The 15,723-nt window shown below is 44.2% G+C and overlaps 1 long non-coding RNA gene across 1 annotated transcript; it reads left to right on the forward strand.

Annotated features, from left to right (window-relative positions):
• The first annotated feature begins 3,548 nt into the window (after positions 1 to 3,548).
• LOC110586364 lies at positions 3,549 to 15,382 on the forward strand. Its single transcript, XR_002480694.1, has 3 exons — positions 3,549 to 3,726; positions 14,577 to 14,698; positions 15,202 to 15,382. It is a non-coding gene; the product is annotated as an uncharacterized LOC110586364 (long non-coding RNA).
• Positions 15,383 to 15,723: the final 341 nt, after the last annotated feature.

Here is a 15,723-nt window from a genome sequence, read left to right on the forward strand (position 1 = left end):
CTGGAGTGGGGGAAACAATAAGGGACTGGGATTGTCTTGGCTCCCAGCCCGTCTCCAATCTTAGATAGCTTGAGAACAGAGGGAGAGAAGTTAATCTTGCAGGGGTTGGAGGGGCTTCTGGGAGAACTAGCATAGAAGGCAGTGGCAGAGAAAGAAAAAGGAGGTTGGGGAGCATTTACATAGGAAGTAATGAGACTTGGGAATCATTATATTTCCCTAGAGTGGTGGTTCTTAACCCTTGCTGGAGCTACAGTCATCTGAGGAAGCTACTAGGAACACTGATGCCCAAGCACCATGCTTACAGATTCAGTCACTGGGTGGTGTGACGCCCGACCACTGGTGTTGTCTTCAAAGCTCCACAGGTGGTTCTAACATGTAGCCAAAGTTGAGAACAAACAGCATCACCATAACCGGAGTTCATTCAAAAGACACAGTCCTTAACCCCAGATCTGCTGAATTACAATCTGCATTTTAATGAGATCCTGAAGTGATTTGTAACTCCACTAAGTTTGATAAACACTGGGCAAAAGGAAAAAGGTCTGCAGGCAAATGGGAACTAGCTAGAGATGGGGCTGGGCGTGCTTCCCCCTCAGGTTTAGCCTGTCTTCCCTTTTTCATGAATGGCTGACCCCTCTAAGCTCTTCCTTCATCATCTTTTCTCTTATTGTTCCTCTTCCTTATTCTTTGAACCATTTACTGTCACCTTGCTCTGTTTACAGTCATCCCTTCTGATCCCCTTGAATTCAGATGAGGGATACACCAGCACTGGGATGTGTTCTGTCCTTTGGTGCCCACACCCACCCAGGAGAGAAGGTCTCTATGGCTATGTCATTAGGGCTACGTTGTTCTGTGGGGGTCTCCCTGATCCCCTCCCAGCCCAGAACTGTGCTATCATAAATCTGTCATCCTCAGCCTCCACTCAGTGGTGTGGCTGGCCTATTGTCTGCATGTCCCTCAGTGTCCACCATCTGCTGTCTATCGCCTAAGCTTCTAGTCGCTGCCATTTTGTGGGGTCTACAATGCCTTCTCTGATTCCTTCTGTTTTCTAAATTCTTGGGTTTAAGAAATATCTTTTAGTATTTCACCTCAGTACATCATCATAATATGTGAGCTGTTATAGAAGATATCATGAGCATTCAGCATGATCTTTCTGGTGCTCAAGTCAACTTTATGGGGTCCTGTTGTTACTTGTCTGGCTCTCCAACTAGACTAAGAGTGTAAGGAGGCTGGGAGCCAGGCCTCATCCTCTCATTTTTGTGTGTGCCCAGCATTCAGCAAAGAGCCTAGCACAAAGTAGACTCTCAGTGTCTGTTAATGGAATTAGACTGTGTTTAATGGACAGAGTTAGTTGTTTAATGAACAGAACTAGTCTATTAAACATAGAAACAAAGGCATGATCAACCTATATGCTAAATGGAGGAAAACTGTATTTGTTTCCACCAATGTTTCTGAAAACAGAAGCTCAGGAATTGACTATAAGAATTACAAAGAAATTCCATGGTATATTTGATTTACAGAGTCCAAATTATCCTTTCACCACAAGAACATACTAAAACACTTTTTTTTTTTTTTTTTTGGTATTTATTCTTCATTGGTGGCTAGTTGTTACCTTAAAGAATAGCAATGGAAGTTAAAAAAAAAAAAGAATAGCAATGGAAGCAATAGACATTAATTGAGTGCTTTCTTTGTACGAGGCACTTTGGAAAGCACTTTATCTGTCGTACCATTATTAACTCTCTGAGGCAGGTACTCTTACTGGCCTCACTTTGCAGGTGAAAAACCTAAGGTTTTAGAGGTGATATTGACACAAAGTTAATAAGTGTTGGGACCCATATTTGCACCCAGAGAGTCTGAATCTTAGAGCCAATGATCTTGTACTTTATTTGCTTACTTGCACATACAAAATAATCTTTCCCTATAGATTGGGATGTTCAAAAGTAGAAGATGAAAATAGGGAGATGTAAACTTATCTTGGAGGGACTAGTGTTTTTCCCACTAGCCTCTCTCTTTCCTCTCCCCACTGCTCCCTGCCACCCTTCCGGCATAAGGCTCCTTGGAGATCTGAATTCCACACCTGCCCCAGCACTAACTAGTACTGTGAACTGAACCTCGCCCATAAAACCAGACAATTCCTACCCGGAAGAGAGGCCATAAGAAGGAGACACCAGAAACATTCTAGAGCAGACTTCCCATAATGGGTGGAAGCTATAATGGCCCCTGAAGGACCCTTTTTTACTAGGTCCTCTACTGAAGTTTGTCTAACTCCACTTCTGCTCCAACCCATACTACAATCAATTCAACTTGACATCACCCAGCATGGTCCAGTGTCCCCCTCAATTCTATCAATTCTGGCATTTTGAATCAAGGTCACCAAAGATTAATGCCAGCACCCACCATTCTGCCCTTTATTGATTTCTGACACCCTCAGAGTTCTGGAGCAAACTTCACCTTATCTCTTAGCCCAGACGCACTGCTTCTTTAGGCCTGGAGACTGAAGACTGGAGACTGAGGCACACCCACGTGTTTCCTGTAGAAAACAGACTTGGAATTCTGCGGGGGCTGGAGATAGCGCCTCAAGTGTTATTAGCCTGGTTCCAGGAACATTTGGGGCCATGGTTGCTGCCTTACCAGCCCAAGCTGGGTGACCCCTTTCATCACAGCCCTGAATTGTCCTTGGACTCGGTGGGACAATTTCTGTGGCCTGTCATGCTGGAACAGCTCAGGATGTGGATGTTTGTTCATGGAAAACTGTGAATGCTGCCCAGAGTGTCCCGAGCGCCAGCCTACAGCCTTCAGCCCACGGATCCGAAGGCCGTGGGGGAGAGGCTTGGCGCCACAGAGGGTATGAGTGACTGATGCCTTGGGAAGCTCCCAGGAGGCCGAGGCCAGTGCCTGTGGGGACATGCCTGCTCTCTTCCCCACAGGACCTTCCCTGAGGCTCCCACTATAAGGAGTGCGGCTGGCGAGGGAGTGCTCCTGGCCACAGCTCTCCAGTCCAGGTGCCAACAGTTCATTTGGGTTGTGCCAGCCCTGGTGATTGCCAGGGAAGAAAGAAAGTGAGGAAAGGAGGAGACGTTAAGACTTTAAGCGAGGCAGTGGGACATAATTGTGCCGCTTGTGCCTTCACTGGGACCCGGGAAGGGTGGCGACTTGGCTCAAGACTTGTAAGGAGAAACCATGCCTTGGATAGTTTGCTGAAGAAAGAAAGAAGAAGTAGCTTATTTGCCTGGCTCCCTGAAGCTTCCATTTTTCACTGGTCCCATTTTACCTTTAGGGGAGCTGACTCTTACATTTTGGGTTGCTTCATCCTGGCTACCAGGTTTTTCAGAATGTTAGAGCCCATAGTTGGTGGGCTAGTGTTTCACCCAAGACCCAAAGTGGCATGGCAACCAAGAAGGGGAAAAGTGTGGTAGCTGGGGGTATCTAAGAAGATGCATAAGTTTGTGTCTTAAAACTTTACCCCTTTTCCCACTTAGGTCCACTCATACCTTCCCAATGTATGCAGCTCCCAAAACACAATATGGGGCTTCCCTTTTCTTCCTTGGGAACAAAAATATTCTCACTCTTTGCCTGTAAGAAGTTCAGGTCCAACCAGCTACAGATTCTTTTTTCAAGGCAGGTTATCATGATCTCCTGGAAGAAGAAGGCAAGAGTGAAAACAAGTCACATTGTCCACTTCCCTGCTGGTCTCAAGGCGGTCCAACAGCTCTTCCGTGCTGCCACCAGGTGGAGCCTTTGCACCCTCTTATTTTTCCAGAAGGTGGACTATTCAGCAAATACTCATTTCGCGATGTCTTCCTTAAGTTAATACGAGCCACTGAAACATTTTAAGCAGAAGAAGGGCATGCTCAAAATCAAATAAAAAACCATGGTGACATTTCTAAGGAGGATGGATTGAAGGAGGCCATAGCAGAAATAAGGAAAATTGTTAGGGATTTATTGAAATAGTCTAGGTGATAGGTTATTGCAGATTTGAATTTGGGCCATAATATTGGGGTAGAGAAGAGGCCACAAGAGTATATAACACATAAAATAGTTAGGCCTTGGTGATGAACTGATATAACTTGATATAATTGGGTTTATATCTACAATCCTAATATTTGTTTTCTATTTGGCCCATAGATTTAGTTCCATTTCTCCTTTTTTTATCGTTTGGAATATCCAAACATTTTTATACTTCCACTGTTTTCTTCTATTGACTTATTGGTCATACATAATTTTACTATTCTTTTAGTGATTACATAAGGGATAAAATATTCAAACTAGACTTATTTAATCTAATAGATATTATTGACTTTACAGGTTTCCCTTTTTTGGTTAGCATCAATATCTTGATCATCTTTATCATTTAATTCTATTATCTTTTTTTCCCCACTTAATTATGGACTTGCCTTGTTACATATCATTTCATTGTATCCAGAAAACATGAAAAAAAGATAGGTGAAGCCTCCGTATGATGTGATCTTCCACCAGAGAGGGCAGAGAGGATGAAGGCTTATCAGGGTTTGAGGAAAGTTGAGGCTGGGTTGCAGTCTGTCTTTGCTGCCCTTTCACAGGAGGGTCATTCTGTCCTTTTCATTGAGGGACATGCTAATCTCTATCATCAGCCCCAAAAGACTGAGGAGATCCTGCTGTGTTCTTCAGAAGTTCTCATCCCAGCTCTAGAGCCTCCTACTCTATGCCTTTCCTGTCAGGTCTCTGAAGGGAGAGAGTGGCCATGGGCTTGAGACTGGCTTCCCTGCTCGTGGGTCTTGTTTCCTGAAAGGGATAAAACACTCTGCCTTCTAGAAGCTTTCTGGGTAGCTCCTCAGCCTCTCATATAGCCCCAGAACTTAGCAAATGTCACCTAGGGAGAAAAGGTTTATTTTTCTTCAAAAGGTTTATTTGAGGTTTATCAAGTTTTCCATTTGCCGTTTTAGTCCTTCTAGTTTCCTGCAGAATTGGCCTGGGCCAAGGTCAAGCCTGTTGTCTCCACTCAGGATTGATAAATCCCTTGTGGGGTGTTTGTGCGTGTGTGTGGGTGTGGGGGGGTGGCTGACACTGTCAGCACATCTCTGAACACTTCTCTTTTCCCTGGAATCGTAGCTCATCTGGTTTTCTTCGATTTGACAGCTCTCCAAGTCCCTTTTCCTGTGTGCCCTTTGTTACTGAGCTGTTCTGACACTGGTCACCTGACTGCTTCTTCCTATTTCCTGTTATTCTCTGAAAAGCATATGTGAAGTCTTGGCTTGTGGCCACCATTCAGAGACTGGTTTCAAAGCACATTTCACTGGAAGTTCCCAAGTGAAACTTCAGTAAAAGGACAACATTTTTGAAAATCAGAGGAGGAGATCCGTTCATGACTTGTTGCCTGGGAGTTCATTTCTCTCCGGGATCTGTCTTCTGAGTCTTCACCTGCACCTGGTGGTAGTCTTCCAGTCACTTGCCCTGGTATTTATTGAGCACATACTAGGTGCCAGGCCCAGTCCTAGGTGCTGGGCATGTAGAATTTAACAATTCAATATCTCCCTGCCCACATGGAGCTCATATTTTCTAGCAGGAGAGAAAGAACAATAAACAAATACATGTATCAGATAGTGTCAGGAAAAGTAAGAAGGAATATAAAAACATGTGAATAGGATGGAGAGTAAGAAGACAGAGGGGTGGTGATTTAAGATAGAGGAGTCAGGAAAAACCTCTCTTGGAATGTGACATTTGAGCAGAGATCGGAACTATGGGAGACTATGAATCCTGTGTGTGTCTAGGAAGAAGAATGTTCTAGACAAACAGGCCAACCAACATAAGAGTGAACTTGGCTCACCCTAAGAAAAGCAAGCAGGTCATTTTGGCCAAACTGAAGGGAATAAGGCAAAGAGTGAAAGGAGATAAAGATGAAGAAATAAGCAAGAGCCAGATATTCTCTACGTTATGGATGTGATAAGGAGTTTGGGTTTATTCAAAATGTTATAAGAAGCCATCGAAGCAAGGGTGAGATAAGATCTAACTTATGCTTTCTATCTGAAGATCTGACCACTGAGGAATGAAAAAGGAATCAGGGAGTATGGGTGGAAAATTGTTGCTATCACGTAGGTGGACAAGGATGGTTTCTTTGGTCTAGATGGTAGCAGTGGGGGTGGTGAAGTGTGGTGAATTTGAAATAAATTTTAAAGGTAGAGTGAATGGAAATTTCTGATGAATTAGATGTGGGGTATGAAAAAGGGGGGAAAAAAAGATCTCATATTTTGATTCTGAACACCCGGGTGAATCTTTGGGCCATTTATTGAAATGAGTAAGGCTGGAGGGAGAGCTGACCAGGGTGAGGGGTTCACCAAACACAGGTAGCTGGAGACATGAGGCAGGAGTTCAGGGGACAGATCAGGGGTAAAGATGTGGGTTTGAGATTCTTCATTATCTAGATGTATGTAAAGCCCTGGTTCTGAGTGAGACCATCTAAGGGGAGGGAAGTATATTGACAAGAGGGTTGAAGACTGATCCCTGAGATGTTGGAAGAAGAAGGGGGTATCTGAACAAGATCAAGTTCAGGGGAATGGTAGGGGTGACCACTTAATCGATGTGGGTTGAAACCACAATGAAAAGAAGGTAGAAATGTAAGTAGAGACAACACTATTTAGAAGGGTTGTGGTAAGGGAAAGCCGAGAAAAGAAGCAGCGGTTTGAGGGGGATGAGGGGCCTAAGGAGGGATATTTGTCTGCTTATGATGAGAGGTATTGCAGCATGGTTCTGGTTTCAGAGCTCAGGACTGGCTGGACAGAGCTTGCCCCCTGTACCTGGCAGGGGCACTCAGAGGAGACTTTTGCCTGAGAACTTTGCTTGGCCAGGAGGGATGGAGCCCTTGGCTGGGACAGCATAAACAACACTGCTGGGCATATTGGGCTTAGCAGATCTCCCTTTTGTCCTGAAGTTTCAGAGTGAATTTTTTTCTAAAAGATTTTATTTTTAAGTAATCTCTACACCCAACGTGGGGCTCAAACCCATAACACCAAGATCAAGAGTCGCATACTCCACAAACTGAGCCAGCCATGTGCCCCTCATAATGAACTTCTCAGTGGGGGGCCATCAGCACCCCCATATGTGTTATCTCCCAGTTATTGGTGAAATTGGGGTCTAAGCAGCTGATGCATGGTTTTGAGGTCTATGGACTATGACAGGACAGCGGGGCTATGTGCTGGGTGAGTACAAGGACAAAGTGCACATCCATGTGTCTCTTTCTCAAGAGAGGATAATAAGGGAGGACCTACTGGTGCTATTCCCTCCATCTCTTTCCCTTCTCTGCCTTGTTTTTGAAGAAGTTGTAGAAGCAGGCCCTCCATACCCTCATCAGACACGAAAAGTAAGTTAATGTGGACTGACCTCATCTGAGGTCATAAGAATCCCATCAGAGAGTGTGATTAAAGCATCTGTATGAGAATAGACTATCCCAGTTATCTTGTGTCATTGTGGAAATTGTATTAAACTAAAATCACGGTGAGACCTTGATTGAGTGTGTTCTCTTTGGGCCTAAGTTGTGTCACCTATAAAATGACAGCTTGGGCAGGACAAGACAATAGCTAAAGTTCCATTTCCTTAACAGTTCCTAGCTCTATGATGAGTAGATTTTGAAGTTGTAGTGTGAATAGAGCTGGGGTTCTCAACCTTAGCTGCACAGTAGAATTATCCAGAGGAGCTTTAAAAGTTCCTGCAGCCAGGCTGCAAGCATCACATCCTGTGTTCATAAAGCCCCCAGCCAACTGCAGTGTGAGGCGCTGAGGCTAAGAAGCGCGGCTTGAGAGCCTGGCTTCTCCCAGTGTGTTCATGAGCCAACACAGGCATGCCTCGGCTGCTAATTAGACGCACCGACCTACTGAGTTAGAATTAACATTTTAACAAGATTCCCAGGTGATTCACCAGCAGGGGGAAAGTTGGTTGGGCGGGCTGTTTTAGAGCTGACATCTACTGGAGATAGCAAATTTGGAGTTCCCTAAAATGAGTTTTATTTATTATTATTATTTTTTTTAAAGATTTGATTCATTTGACAGAGAGAGACACACAGTGAGAGATGGAACACAAGCAGGGGGAGTGGGAGAGGGAGAGGGAGAGGCAGGGTTTCTGCCAAGCAGGGAGCCTGATTCAGGTCTCCAGGGAGCGTGATGCGGGTCTCCATCCCAGGACCCTGGGATCATGACCTGGGTCAAAGGCAGATGCTTAACGACTGAGCCACCCAGGCGCCCCTAAAATGAGTTTTAAAATCTAATCGCAATACCAGGTTGTCTTGGTCATAAGTCAAATTTGTGAAGAACGAGCTTGTGAACCCTGAGAACACGTCTAAGGGAATGACCAGGCACTTCTCAAGAATAAAGAGAGAATACAAGAAACATGCTAAATGTACTCCCTTTACTAGAAAAAAAAAAAAAGAAAGAATATTGCTTGACTTATGTAAATATATGCCAAGATTTAGCTTTAGGCAATGCAGATTTTCTTGTCAGTTTAATATCTGGTATTAAAAAGTACCAGAATTAGAAATAATTCAAGTGTTCCCTAGTGGGGGAATAGTTAAATAATTACATCCACTCAATGGATTTTCAAACAGATACAATGAGGTTTTGGATACATGAAAAAAGGCTCATGTCAATATTTAGTAAAAAAAAAAAAGCTAGGTACACACTTGTATACAATTTGATGACAACTATACAACAAACAACAAAAAGACAAGCCCAGGGGCGCCTGGCTGGCTCAATCAGGAGAGCATGCAACTCTTGATCTCAAGGTTATGAGTTTGAGCCCCACATTTGGTGTAGGGATTACTTTAAAAAAAGTCTTAAAAAAAAATAAAAACAGGGCGCCTGGGTGGCTCAGTTGGTTAAGCGACTGCCTTCGGCTCAGGTCATGATCCCAGAGTCCTGGGATCGAGTCCCACATCAGGCTCCCAGCTCAGTGGGGAGCCTGCTTCTCCCTCTGACCCTCTCCCCTCTCATGCTGTTTCTCTCTCTCTCTCATAAATAAATAAATAAAATCTTTAAAAAATAAAAAATAAAAACAAAACAAAACAAAACCAAGCCCAAACTATGAGAGAAGATTGGAAAGATTTGCATCTAAGTGTTAATAGTGGCTGTCCATGAGTCATAGACATCTTTCTATTATTTTCAAAACGTTTCTATAACAAACAAATTATTTTCTTTTTTAAAAATTTTATTATGTTATGTTAGTCACCATACAATACATCATTGGTTTTTGATGTGGTGATCCACGATCCATTGTTTTCGTATAACACCCAGTGCTCCATGCAGTACGTGCCCTCCTTAATACCCATCACCGGGCTAACCAATACCCCCTCCGCTCTCCCCTCTAAAACCCTGTTTGTTTCTCAGAGTCCATAGTCTCTCATGGTTCATCTCTCCCTCCGATTTCCGCCCCCTTCATTTTTCCCTTCCTTCTCCTAATGTCCTCCATGCTATTCCTTATGTTCCACAAATAAGTGAAACCATAAAACATATTATTTTCTAATTTAATTTATCCCTCCAGACAACCCAGAATTTGGACGTTAGAAAAGCTCTGCTGTCCGCAGCATACCTACTCTAACATTTTAATCTCCTGCCACTATCCTCAAGTTTCATGGAAACTTGGTAGAGGGTAACACAGTTGTGCAGCCTGATGGCTCCCTGATAATGTTTACGGTGTGTGTGTGTGTGTGTGTGTGTGTGTGTGTTTATGAGACACTTTGTATTCTCTGCAGATCAAATTCCACTTCAGTGGTGCATAGCAACGGGTGTCTTGGGGTACGTGATTCTCCCTGAGGTAGGCGTGGTAATTACTGCTCATGTGTGCAGGCATAATTGCTGTTGAGGAAATATGATTAAAAACCAAATCTCCCAAGCTAGCCAAGGGGTTCGGGACAGCACCCCTACCTCCCATGTGCCACTGGGCAGGTGGATCATTTTGACCCAAAGGCAATCAAGTCCTTGCTGGCTCAAGAGAAACTTCTCCCCTCCCTTAGGCTACACAGAAGAATCTAAATTGAGGGTCTTGCCCAGAATAAGGGTTATTAGCAGAGGTAAATTTTATCTGACTGACTCATCTGTACGGCAGGGCAAACAACTAATTACCAAACATCTCTTCTTATTGCCCCGTGAAGTGCATTCCTGTCCTCTGAGGTCCCAGGCCCTTACCGCTCTCTTTAGTTCAGGATGACATTTATACCTCATTTTCCTGACTGTCTTTGGAATCTCCATGTCTATGTGGATTCCCCCTATGTACGCTGTTGAATTTGATCTCCTGTTGATCTGCCTCATGTCTATTTGATTCTTAGTTGGGCTGGAAGGACCTTTGAGCGGACAGGAATTCTTGCTCCCTGATGCTAGAAAACCTCTCCACAAAAATAGGAGAGAAAGAAAAACAATTTTATTATTGAATAAGCATTAAACCAGAATTCAGTGAGCAACACTAGCAATCCGAGGGATTGCAAAGACAGAAGGAAATCTGTCCTTTTATTTAGTCAAGCCGATAGAGCCCGTTACATACATGTTGTCTGGATAATAACTAGTCCTCAAGTAAGAGGAGTTAGCTCCATCTGTCACACACAGTCCATCCTAAATTCATCTGGTAATCAGGATAACCATCTGTGTTAGCTCATGGGCTTTATCCAAAGGAGGTGCCTGGGTGGCTCAGTCACTAAGCATCTGCCTTTGGCTCAGGTCATGATCCCAGGGTCCTGGGATCGAGCCCCGCATCGGGTTCCCTGCTCAGTGGGAAGTCTGCTTCTCTCTCTGCCTCTGCCCCTCCCCTGCTTGTGCTCTCTTGCTCTCTGTCAAATAAATAAATAAAATCTTAAAAAACAAACAAACAAACAAAAAACGAAAACAAAAGTAGAAACAAGCTTCTCCTGTCTTCCTGACAGGAGTTTTACAATGTAATGCAAGGCACCACCAAAGTTGGGCTCTTCCTTCCCCAGAGACTGTGGCTCATGTTTACATTTCAAAGAGATGTCCCAAAGCAAGCTTTGGGAGCTGGGATCTGGCCTGGGCCAGATGTAGGGACCTGGAATTCCCTGAGGGAATTTGCTCCTTTTGATTTGTGCAGTTAGTACGGCCTTAAATGTCCACTCTAGATCTAGGGGAGGCAGATTGCAAGATTTCTGTTCCTCCTGCAGAGCTGGAGCCTAAAAGGGGACACATGCACATTGCAAAGGGGCTGTGGAAGCTGTCGGTCAGCTGCATGCCTAAACTCAATTAAAAACATGCAGATGCAGAGGGTTTCCTGTATAATGCAGTCCTTAACATGGCCTTAGGAGTTAATGGCCTTTACGGTGGAAGAGGCCTTGCCTCAATTCAGAAACACCTATTGCTGCTTCCAATGGAAACTGAAACCATCAAAGTCCTCATGGTTTTTGGGGAGAGGCCTCCCCCCTCTGGTTATGTCTCTGAGCCCAATCCTCCACATTTCCCATTTGAGTCACCAGGAGCTGCTAATTTCTTATCCACTCGAGCCCCAGCTGCACCCCCTTCACTAAAGTTGTATTGATTCCATCTGTCCAACGCCCGCCCCCCAAATCCTTCCGTCCGTGCGGACTTAAACTCACTTGGCTCCCACTGCGCATGCGTGCTTGCCTGAGGCCCTCCAAAATATCCTAGGGAAGTTTAGGATCCCTGGGCCACCGCATAGTGGCTGAGCACCATTTTGACCTGGCAGCGGGTCCTGCTCAGACATTGTGCCCTGTTCCTCTTACCAGCCTTCTGTTTGTTCCTGAGTCAAAGCCCCGATTTCATACCAGCTCAGCATCTTGCCCAACCCAGCCTCTTTGCCTGAATGACTACATTTATAATCTACTTAGGACTCTACTTGCTCTGAAACCTAGGCTCCCACTTTACAGTTACTCTCTTGCCCTTGAACCGGCATGCAGAGTCCGGGCTCCGTTCCCTGGTGCTGAGAGTCCCGATTCTCCTCCCGGGTCCTCTGCGGAGGCCTCTTCCCAATCCTCTTCTCATCCTCGGGCCTTTAGGACACAGCCATGCTTCAGGCTTGTGTCCCCAGTAAGTGTCTTGATGCCTCCTGGACATCGCATCTCTTGGATTGGATCTGGACTCCCAACCCCTAGGCACTCAGCATCCACTTCACCCTGAAGAGTTGCTCTAGCCTGTCAGGAATCCACTTCTCCTTCTGCCAGCCTATGTCTTTTCCATTCCATTGACCCTTCCATCTGTCCCTTCCTGGTGTGGACACTGACTGAGCTTGGCAGTGGTAATAGAGGTGTTGTGTTAAAGGTTAATGGTCTATTTCAGGAAGAAATGTAACCCTGAAACCCTGGTTGAAACTTGGGTAGTATCTTCCTTGAGAATCAATATGATAATTAGTGTTCTAAATTACTAACGATTGTACTTTTTTTTTTTTAAAGATTTTATTTATTTGACAGAGAGAGACACAGCGAGAGAGGGAACACAAGCAGGGCAAGTGGGACAGGGAGAAGCAGGCTTCCCGCTGAGCAGGGAGCCTGATGCGGGGCTCAATCCCAGGACCCCGGGATCATGACCCGAGCTGAAGGCAGACGCTCAACGACTAAGCCACCCAGGCGCCCCTAATGATTGTACTTTTAAGAAATGTACTCATTATCCAAATACTACCCATTCATTATAAAATTAGAAATTATGCTTAGAGGAATAGAAATATTCACTTATGATCTCAGTTAGGCTCAGTGGTTTCCAGTGTGATTGTTTGTCATTATATGGAGAGATTGTTAAGAATACATATTTCTGGTCTCTAATCCAGAACTGCTGAGTCAAAGTTTCCAAGTGTAAGGCCTGAGAATATGTTTCAATTTTTCTTTTTTAAAGATTTTTATTGATTTGAGAGAGAGAGAGAGAGCACAAGTGGGGGAGAGGGGAAAAGGGAGAGGGAGAAGCAGGCTCCCTGCTGAGCAGGGAGCCGGACATGGGGCTCCATCCCAGGACCTCAGGATCTGATCCAAGCCAAAGGCAGACGCTTAACTGACTGAGCCACTCAAGCGCTCCAAGACTGTGTTTTAAAAATTTCTGATGTAGCAAGTTCACTAATTTGAAATCATGGGACACCTGGCTGGCTCAGTCGGTTAAGTGTCTGCCTTCGACTCGGGTCATGATCCTGGGGTCCTGGGATCAAGCCCCACATCAGGCTCCCTGCTCAGTTGGGAGTCTGCTTCTCTCTCTCCTTCTGCCCCTCCTCCTGCTTGTCCTTGGCTCTCTCTCTCTCAATCTCTCTCTTGCAAATAAATAAATGAAATCTTTAAAAAAATTTGAAACCACAAATCTAGATAGAACCACTGTTAACATTTGGCAGAGTCCACTATGTTACCTGTTTGCAGATAATTTTATTTATTTATTTTTATAAAAATTTGGGATAATATTATGTATTACTCATGACAGAACCCAAACCCTAATTACCTTGAGCAAAAAGAGTTTATTAACTCATAACTGAGAAGTCCAAGGCTGACTGACGTCAAGAATACTCAAGCCAGGGTGTCTGATGCCTCCTTCTCTACTTTAACAACTCCTGGAAGAAAAGTTCCAGGAATTGTCCTCATTAGCCTGCCTTTCATGTTGTGCCAAGGGATTCAGGTGCTTAGATTTGATCAGATTCATTTCTTTGACCTGCACAGGTTGAAGTCAGCACGACTTAAAACACGTGCAATTGTTGGGCGCCTGGGTGGCTCAGTCATTAAGCGTCTGCCTTCTGCTCAGGTCAGGATCCCAGGGTCCTGGGATCGAGTCCTGAATGGGGCTCCCTGTTCAGTGGGGGGTCTGCTTCTCCCTCTCCCACTCCCCCTGCTGTGTTCCTGCTCTCACTATCTCTCTCTCTGTGTCAAATAAATAAATAAAATCTTCAAAAAAACCCCAACAACAACAACAACAACAGCACGTGCAATTGTTTCTCTATGAGAAGGGGAAGTTCTATTAGCAGAAGGAGGGGAAGGAATTTGCTGATCAGAGGAAACCCACAGATATGCAACACACACTGCACAGATGGATCTGCTTCCCACTATTTTCACTTAATATAGTATACTCATCACATTTCATGTCATCAAGTATTCTTTGAAAATCTGTTATTTTATTGCCACAAAATGTTCTACTTTATATGGACACTGTATTAGTTATCTATTGCTGTGTTACAAATTACCTCAAAATTTAGCAGCTTAAAACAAAACAAAACAAAATATATATATATTTTCTCACAGTTTCTGAAGGTCAGTATTCTCAGAGTGGCTCAATTAGGTAGTTCTGGTCCAGGGTCTGTCATGAGGTTGCATTCTAGCTGTCCACTGGAGCTAGTCTTTGAAAACTTGACTGGGGCTGGAAGATCACTCCCATGGCTGTTGGCTAGGGACTTTGTTTCCTCATCAAGTGGACCTCTCCACAGGGCTGATGATAACATGGCTTCCCCCAAGTGAGAGATCCATGAAAGAAGACTAAAAGATGGTGGGCAGTGCTGGCGGTGGTGGGGTGGATGTAGGGGTGTGTGGGGGGAGGAGGGGGAGGGGTTATGGGGAGGGAGAGAAGAAAGTTGCAATTTTTTTTATAACTTAATCTTGGACATGAAATATCATCACATTTGCTTTATTCTCTTGGTTCACACAGACCCACCCTGGGGCAATGTGAAGAGGCTACACAGAGCTGTGACTACCAGGAGGTGGAGATCATTGGGGGCCATCTTAGAGGCTGCCAACCACAGACACCATTTTTTGTTGTCCGATAATTAGGTTGGTTCCAGTTTGTCAAGAGTTAAACTTATCTATAATGAGCATCTAGTATAGCAAGCATTATGTTTAAAATTGGGAAAATCTTTTATTTTTTTTTAAAGGAATTAAGAGCAGTTGTTGAGAACCCTTATGATCAACACAAACAAAATTATATTTTGGCCAAAAGAGGAGATTCTCTATTGTTCTAAAGAGAACTTGTGAATCTGTTGAGCTTACACATTCAAATGGCAGGTATATAAGTGTTTCACTCTGTGGTAAAGCCTCTGGGTCACCATCATATCCTCTCAGCACACCTCTGATTTCAGGGGCAGCTGTGATGGGGAGGTATGACTCATTTTTGGCTCTGGCCTTATGTCTTTCCATATTCTACCCGGGCTTTCTCCTATGCTCCAGAGCTTGTCTGGCTCCTGCTGAGTGCAGCTCAGAAGTGCTAAAGAGTTAAAGGCCTGGGACAACCCTTGGGGAATCCTATCATAGTATTTATTCCACCCTCTATCTTTCAGGAGAACCACTGAAGGGAAAATTCTGCCCACTACGCTACTCAGATGTCCCAGCAGAACTGAGCGTCAATGGTCTATGGCAGGGACCTCAATAACACACCTTTATGTGAACTCCTCCACCTTTCCTATCTCACCAACCCTGCCTACTCCTGTTTCCTGTGATAACCTCTCCAATAAACTCCTGTACCAAGTGCTTCACTCTGGGTCTGATTTCAAGGGAATACTAAATAAATCAGCATTGTTTTAGAATTATATAGCAATCATCTTGTTGAATTAAACTGTGGAGTCCCAGAAAAGACCCAGGATTCTTTGCTATCCTATGAAGTACATGCAGCGTGATATATATATATATACACATATATACACACACACCCTGTCTTACTGTGCTTTTTGGGTTAACGAAACATCATTTCCTTATTTCCTTTACTAAACACATTACAACAAGCTACATTAATATATGCTAGTAGAAACCACTGCTTCCCTGATAGTTTTCTAAGCTATATATTTCAAACTATCACAATAGTT

This window comes from Neomonachus schauinslandi, chromosome 7 (assembly GCF_002201575.2).
Source record: "Neomonachus schauinslandi chromosome 7, ASM220157v2, whole genome shotgun sequence".
NCBI lineage: Eukaryota > Metazoa > Chordata > Mammalia > Carnivora > Phocidae > Neomonachus > Neomonachus schauinslandi.